This window comes from Sorghum bicolor, chromosome 7, assembly GCF_000003195.3.
Source record: "Sorghum bicolor cultivar BTx623 chromosome 7, Sorghum_bicolor_NCBIv3, whole genome shotgun sequence".
Lineage (NCBI taxonomy): Eukaryota > Viridiplantae > Streptophyta > Magnoliopsida > Poales > Poaceae > Sorghum > Sorghum bicolor.
In genome coordinates this window covers 11392662-11399901 of record NC_012876.2, presented here as the reverse complement: position 1 = coordinate 11399901, position 7240 = coordinate 11392662, and positions in this window count along the sequence as shown.

Here is a 7240-nt window from a genome sequence, read left to right as displayed (position 1 = left end):
TTCTCAGCTCCCACTACGGACAACATCGGCACTGGACCTGCTGCAGAGATCGATGGCAACTTTGAGCTCAAGCCTGGACTTATCAACATGGTGCAATCCAACCAGTTCTGTAGGAAGGCACACGAAGATGCTAGTGCTCATCTCCAACACTTCCTGGAGACATGCAACACATTCACCATATCAGGAGTTTCCAAAGATGCTATACTACTTCGCCTCTTCCCATTCTCACTATTAGGAAGAGCGAAGCAGTGGTTCTACGCTACAAAGGAGAAGAATACTACGTGGGCACTCTGCTCAACAAACTTCCTGGCTAAGTTCTTTCCCATGGGCAAGACCAATGCTCTCCGTGGGAAGATTACAAGTTTTCAGCAACAAAATGATGAATCTGTTCCAGAAGCATGGGAGCGCTTTCAAGACTACATCCTAGAATGTCCCCATCATGGAATGGAGAGTTGGCTATTAATGCAAACGTTTTATCATGGGCTCGGCAACAGTGCCCGAGAGACCATGGATGCTACAGCTGGAGGAGCATTCTTATCACTTACTATACCACAAGCCACAGCTCTTATGGAGAAGATGGCGTCCAACCAAAGCTGGAATGAAGAGAGGACCCAGACACGCAAGAGAGGTGGAGGTATGCATCCGCTCAAGGAGGTAGACATGTTGTCTGCAAAGCTAGACCTGCTCATGAAGAAGCTCGACGATAGAGTTGGAGACAAGAAGGAAGTCATGCACATCTACAACTCTCACATCACTTGTGAGGAGTGTGGAGACACTGGACACTCTGGCAATCACTGCCCTGAGATACTTGAGGATGTGAACTACATCAACAACAACTACTACTACTACAACCGTCCTCAACAAAATCAAGGTTGGAATCAACAGAGGCCTAACTACTCAGGTAATTATCAAGGTAATAATTCTTACAACAATAATAATAATTTTCCAACTTTGAGAGAGTTAGTGTCTAATCAAGGTAAGCTAATGGATAACATATCTAAGAAATTGACATCAAATGATAAAATGCTAGAAAATATAAATAATAGAATGGATAATTTTTCTACTGCCATCAAGAATCAAATTAGCTTTAATAAAATGATTGAATCTCAGTTAAATCAAATAGCTGCTGTTGTTCCTACTACTAACCCCGGTATACCATCACAACCGGAAGGATTAGAATCTGCAAATCTTGTAGACATGTTTGATGCAGGTAATTGGAGTAACCCCGTCACTGAATTTACTATTGACCTTCTGCCGGTCAAGAGAGGTGATCCAGGATGCCCCGTCATCTCGATCTCCATCGGCATGGTGGACGTCCCAGAAGCACTCTGCGACTTTGGCTCCAGCGTCAACATTATACCCAGGGTACTCTATGAAAAAATCTTTACATATCCTTTATTAGAAACAACCATGTGTTTGCAGTTTGCAGATCAGACGATAAGTTTTCCAAAAGGAATATTGAAGAACCTTTGTGTCCGAGTTGGTACCTTGTATGCCCCAGCAGACTTCGTATTAGTAGAGACCGGAAATGATGAGAGGGCACCCATCATCTTAGGGAGGCCATTCTTGAACACCACGGGAGCTATCATCTACGCTAACGCTGCCAAGATCTGTTTCTACATCAAAGGGAGGAAGGAGATATTTTCCTTCAAGAACAAGACTACACAAATCCCAGATCAATCTAGACATAAACCAAGGAAGAGGACCAAGAGGAGGAATAGGAACAAGCAAGTGTGGACCGAGTCAGCTAAGATGGTCACTGCAGTTTGTGGAGGCCAAGATCATCAACTTAAGTCATCATTTTTGACCAAGAAGGATGACCCAGGAATGCCAAGCATCTATTGCTCCATAAATGGATACAACTTCTACAAGACGTTTTGCGACACCGGACCGAGCGTCAACATAATGGCCGCAGTCACCTATCGGCTCTTGTTCGGAACCATGCCCCTAAGACCAACATACATTCAGCTCCAGATGGCAAATCAGACATTTCGAGAAGTTAAAAGAACAGTAACTGATGTCCCAGTCAAAATAGACGATCATTTTGTCTACACAGACTTTCAGGTTATTGACATGGGAGAAGACGAGTACGATCCACCCATCATCCTTAGAAGACCGTTCCTCAGCACCGTTAAAGCAATCATCTACATTGGAACTAGAGAAGTCCATATGCACTTCCCCTCAGAGAAGGTACGCCGTTATTTTATTGACCCTAACTATATCGTTGAAGAATCTAAGCAGGTAAGAAAATGACGCAACCGCAACCAGAGGAGGCAAATCATCAAGGACGGATGGGCAGACTATGAAGGAGAAGTTGTAAGGTCAGAAGACGTAGAGTTTAAACAGAATTATCCAGAAGAGACCGAAGTACCGAGTCAGGTATGGAAAGAGAAGATAACTATACATGAAGAGAAGGCGCCGCCGGAAGTACCGACTACGCCACCCAACGAATTCCAGGACAATTGAGAAAACGGAGAGTCCTGTTCGGAGGACTTAAAAACACTGAACGCCTTGCCAAGAGGTAAACTTGGTAGTTATCATTTCCCTTTCAATTAATTAAAATAGTTTACTTAGTTAATTTCAAATAGTTTGCTTAGTTAATCATGTTCATACTATCCTAAAAAGAAAATAAAAATGTGAAAAACAGTAAGCCCCATATGAGTATACGAGTGGCATAAAACCCATAAGTTCATCCACTGTGGTGGCAAAAAAATAAAATAAATATTTCTTTTCTGCTTTATAAAATAAAAATATAAAAATAGGGAGTAATAATTATTAAGAAATAAGGAGTCTCAACATGATAAAGGCTAGATATTTATGCTAACACTTAATCAGTTCCACAAGCTTTGTTGTCTATTTGAGCTCCACAGGATTTAAGAATCAAGAAGACTAGCAGACGGAGGACATTCTAATCGCTGTCAGAATGCTGCTGACTTTCAAATACACCTCTGCCACCTGCTAGCTACATCAAGAGAAATTACGTCAAAATTCAGTTTGGGGGACAGCACCCCCATTTATCCCGATAAGTATTTCTATCTTTCTATCTATATTTATACTTATACTATATTAAAATATAACTATGAAAAACCAAATAAAGATTTTATGCTTATATATATATATATATCTTTTGCTTAGTGTGTTTAATAAATAAATAAAGTGGCTATGCTAATCTGTATCTTAATAATAAAACTCAAGCATGGATATGATGAATAGTTGCTCTGCCTAATTTGCACATTTTAAGTTCTCTCTCAAGTTTAGACATAACTGTTATAATTTAAAGCTTGCTCTAGACCTAAACTTGTGGGATGAAAATCTAAGTTGTTAACGGATAGATATGGGAAGGTTGAGCTGCTATTTATGTGTTCCTAGAGATGCTAGAATTGTGGAGAATTTTATCTTTGAAAATCTTTAAAATGTTGCATGATGAGTTCCTGTATGATGAGAGTTTTAAATTCCTACCACAGCCATATATACATGCTTGCTAGACTTTGAGCCACACATTTACTATTTACTGCTTAGGAGCATTGAGTGTGGTCAAGCTGTGTAGACCTTTAGGAGCTTGTCATGTGGTTAAATCAAGACTCACTTGCACGTTCACTCATATATGCTACTTCTACTCCGGAAGTACCATCCACATATATCCACCCATTTTCATCTCGAGAACCACCTAAAAATATTCTACTCCTAATCCGGGAGAGAATAGCCAAAAAATATTTCTGTTTTTCCCTTGTGAAATAAATGCTCAAGTTATCTTGTTACTACCACTTGCTATATTATCTCAAGAGATGAGTGCTCTAAAAAAAGAGAGAAAAAAAGATACGAGGAAATAAAAAGGGGCAAGTGTCCGGAACCTCGAAAGAAAAAAAAAGTGAGACGAGAGGTAAAAATAGACAAGTGTCCGTCAGTAGAATTAGGGGTACAAGATACCCACCTGAGAGAAAAGAAAAAAGATAGAGCATCTCATTCTCCTCACTATTCAAAAAGCAAGAAAGGTATGTATCCCCTCAAAGAGCAAAAGTAGAATTAGGCTTTCACCATTGTTATCACCATCATCACCATACACCATTCATTCGCTACACATGCACATCTTGATTTGACTTATTGATTTGTTTCTTTGGATCCATGGTTTGACTATGCAATAAATGTCTTGTAAGTATGTATACTTTATCTCCCACCTATGAGCTCCAGATATTAAAGCCTTATTAGAGTAGGGTGAGAGAGAAGACAATGTCACTATGCTTTATACCACAAATACCACATATATTAAGAGAAGGCATATACCATCGCTGCCTTGGTAAGGATCCAGAAATACCACAAAAGAGAGATCTGAGAGAGTCATACAAGGAATCTCTGAGTTTTATTTGAAAATCTGCAAAAACACCAGAGCTATAGCTGATCAAGAATAAGAGACATGGCACTTGACTAGACTGTTCTATCTTTTAACTACTCAAGATGGAAGTGACGGTTACAAGTCCCATGGTGAAGGTAAAGTAAGTAAGTTTTAAGTCTTGACAGTTTACTCTAACTCAGAGATAAGACCTCATTTAAAAGCATGTGTACCGTCAATTTTTAAAGATATTGCAACAACTTTTAATCTATCGCTGAGTCTATCCTTGCTCAGGGACGAGCAAGAGGTAAGCTTGGGGAGTTTGTTGACAGTCCTTAAGTATCAAATTTAATTATCAAATAAACAAAGAAAAGGATCCAAATGAAATCAACATCTAGACTTAGGGTTTTATCTGACAGAATTCCACGAGTTTTGGTGTTTGTCTATTTCTGTAGGGGGTTACCAGGAAATACGGAAGAAAGGCCGACACGTCGGAATTACATGGAGATATTAACGTGCCGTGCAATTATCTTACATCTAGAAGACTCCAGAAGCCACGAGACCAAAGTGGAGGCGAAACGGGGCCAGAGGCAGGGCGCCCGCCCTCCTGCCCTAGGCGCCCGCCCCCTCTGAGAGTCCAATCAGGACTCTGCTTCGTGGGAGATCTCCACCGACCTAAAGATAACCATTCAATCTAAGTCGGTTTGATCCAACGGCCCATATTCACTTGAAGGGACTATAAAACCAGACCCCCTGGCCCCTAGAGGAGATAGCCTCTCAACCCTAATTCATTATTCTCAAGGGAGAAGAAGCCTCTGATCAAGATTAGAGCCACCACATCAATTAGACATCTAGATTAGCATAGCTACATAGGATTAGAACTAGAAGGAGTCAATCTTCGATTGGTTTCCGGATCTGTCAAGAGGATTCTTAGTAATTCTCTAATTGTGCTTCTAATTGCTTTCTAATTATCTTTGTTCTTCAATATTATGAATATGACTTTGTTCTACTTCAATATATTGCTTATGACTTTGCTCTACTTGTTTATATTCAAGATTATATTGTTCTTAGTTTATCATAGTTATGTATTTGGCTTAGTTAGATTGGATCTATATACATGCTTAGGATCGTATAGCGTTTATCCATCGGATCCATGGGTAAATGATAGATATTATGTAGGCGTGGTGCTTATACCGTATTTATCTGCGATTGTACCCAATATGCCAGATCGTGGGGTAGTTCGTGATAGTGACAGCTTCATTGATTCTTATATAGTCCCCCTCTCGTGTATTGGGCTGGCAGAGCAATATTATTACAGGGGAGTGATTGCTATGTTTCTCATATTCCTTGCTAATATCACTATGCATGGGTGTAGTCTTGTCTCACAATGATTGCTAAGTATGCTTGCACTAATTATGATAATGCTAGACTATATAGTTGAGAATAACTTAGGAAATATTCTTGTAGTTCGTTCTAATTCCATGCTAATGACTTTCTAGAGTATCTAATTGAGGTGCTTATCATATTTATTATGTGGCTAAGTTATGATCAAACTAATTATCTTTGTCACTATTCATTATTTTATATATCTTTTATGTGACACTTATCCCTGTATGAATATATGTTCTCAATTATACATGCAATGATAGATGCTCAATCTCATATTCTATTCTGTAATCAATATTGATGATTGCTAATCCCTTCCCAGTGGTAAAAATATAAATAACGATACCTGGAATACTTCCCGGTTAAAATGCTACATCGGTATTAATCTGTGCGCTTGCAGATCCCATTCATTATTTATTTAGAAGAGCAATTGCATATTTCAATACCGCGTCTCTCATGTCATGCTGGGGATGACAACTTGGCTTAAGTGGTATGAGGGATAGGTTTGGCATTTTTGGCACCGTTACTAGAATTAGAAAACTGCCTACTTTTGGTAATGATGTTAAGAATACCCAACTGTAACTTCCTACAACTAGTTGATCCTAAGTTGATGATATTTAACCAGATTCGTTCCCGCTACAAATTTCTAGGCTATGCTTGTCCCTGGCAACAGCGCCAGAAATGCTTGTTGGCAAATCTTAATGCACACTGGCTAGAGTAAGATGTGACAAGTATCTAGAAATGGTGGTGCCTAACCAGCTCTGCTTAAATGCAAGCCTGAGCTGTTACTAGGATAGGGTGTTAGGCTACCCTGAGCAACGGCTCCAGAAATGCTAAGCAACGCTAAACTCTAGCAATGACGCAAGATGTACCAGGGGTAACTCTGCAAGCGCACAAATATCGATGTAGCACTTCGACCGTGGTGAGTATCCGCGGTGACGTAATTTATAGTTCGTCCAAGGGAAAGCGTGTGAGAGGAGATAGCAAGGAAGGGAAATCCTATCTCAGCTAGGATCAACCAAGGTATAGAGGTACTGAAGATGTTGAAGAAGGTTGATGTCGTTCTGGATAACTCTAAGATAACTAGTGTAGTGTAGCTAGGTGGGACGACAACGAGTGAGAAAAGAATCCTATGACTCTAACTTTACTCCTGTGGACCAATCTAGTCTAGTAGCGGACACACACTAACGTTGCTAAACTTAACTGCTTGTTTGCTGGAAGTCGACTGCAATAGGAGGACAAAACTCCTATCCAAGCAAACTCATTTCTTATGGGCGCCTACAGACCGTACCCGACGTTAATAGAACCTACTGGGAAGCAGAGGCCTGTCACGCTTCGCCGCCGCACGCTATCACATTTGATACGGTGGTATTCAAGGGCTGGCATTAGCCTAAGCACCACACTTATGCTAACTCCTACTACTTAGACTAAGTATACGACCTAGTCCAAGCACCGTGTTACCAGTAGAGAAAACAACCCAAGCACTTAAGACTAACTTAGCTAGTATATGACTACTACAAGATAGAC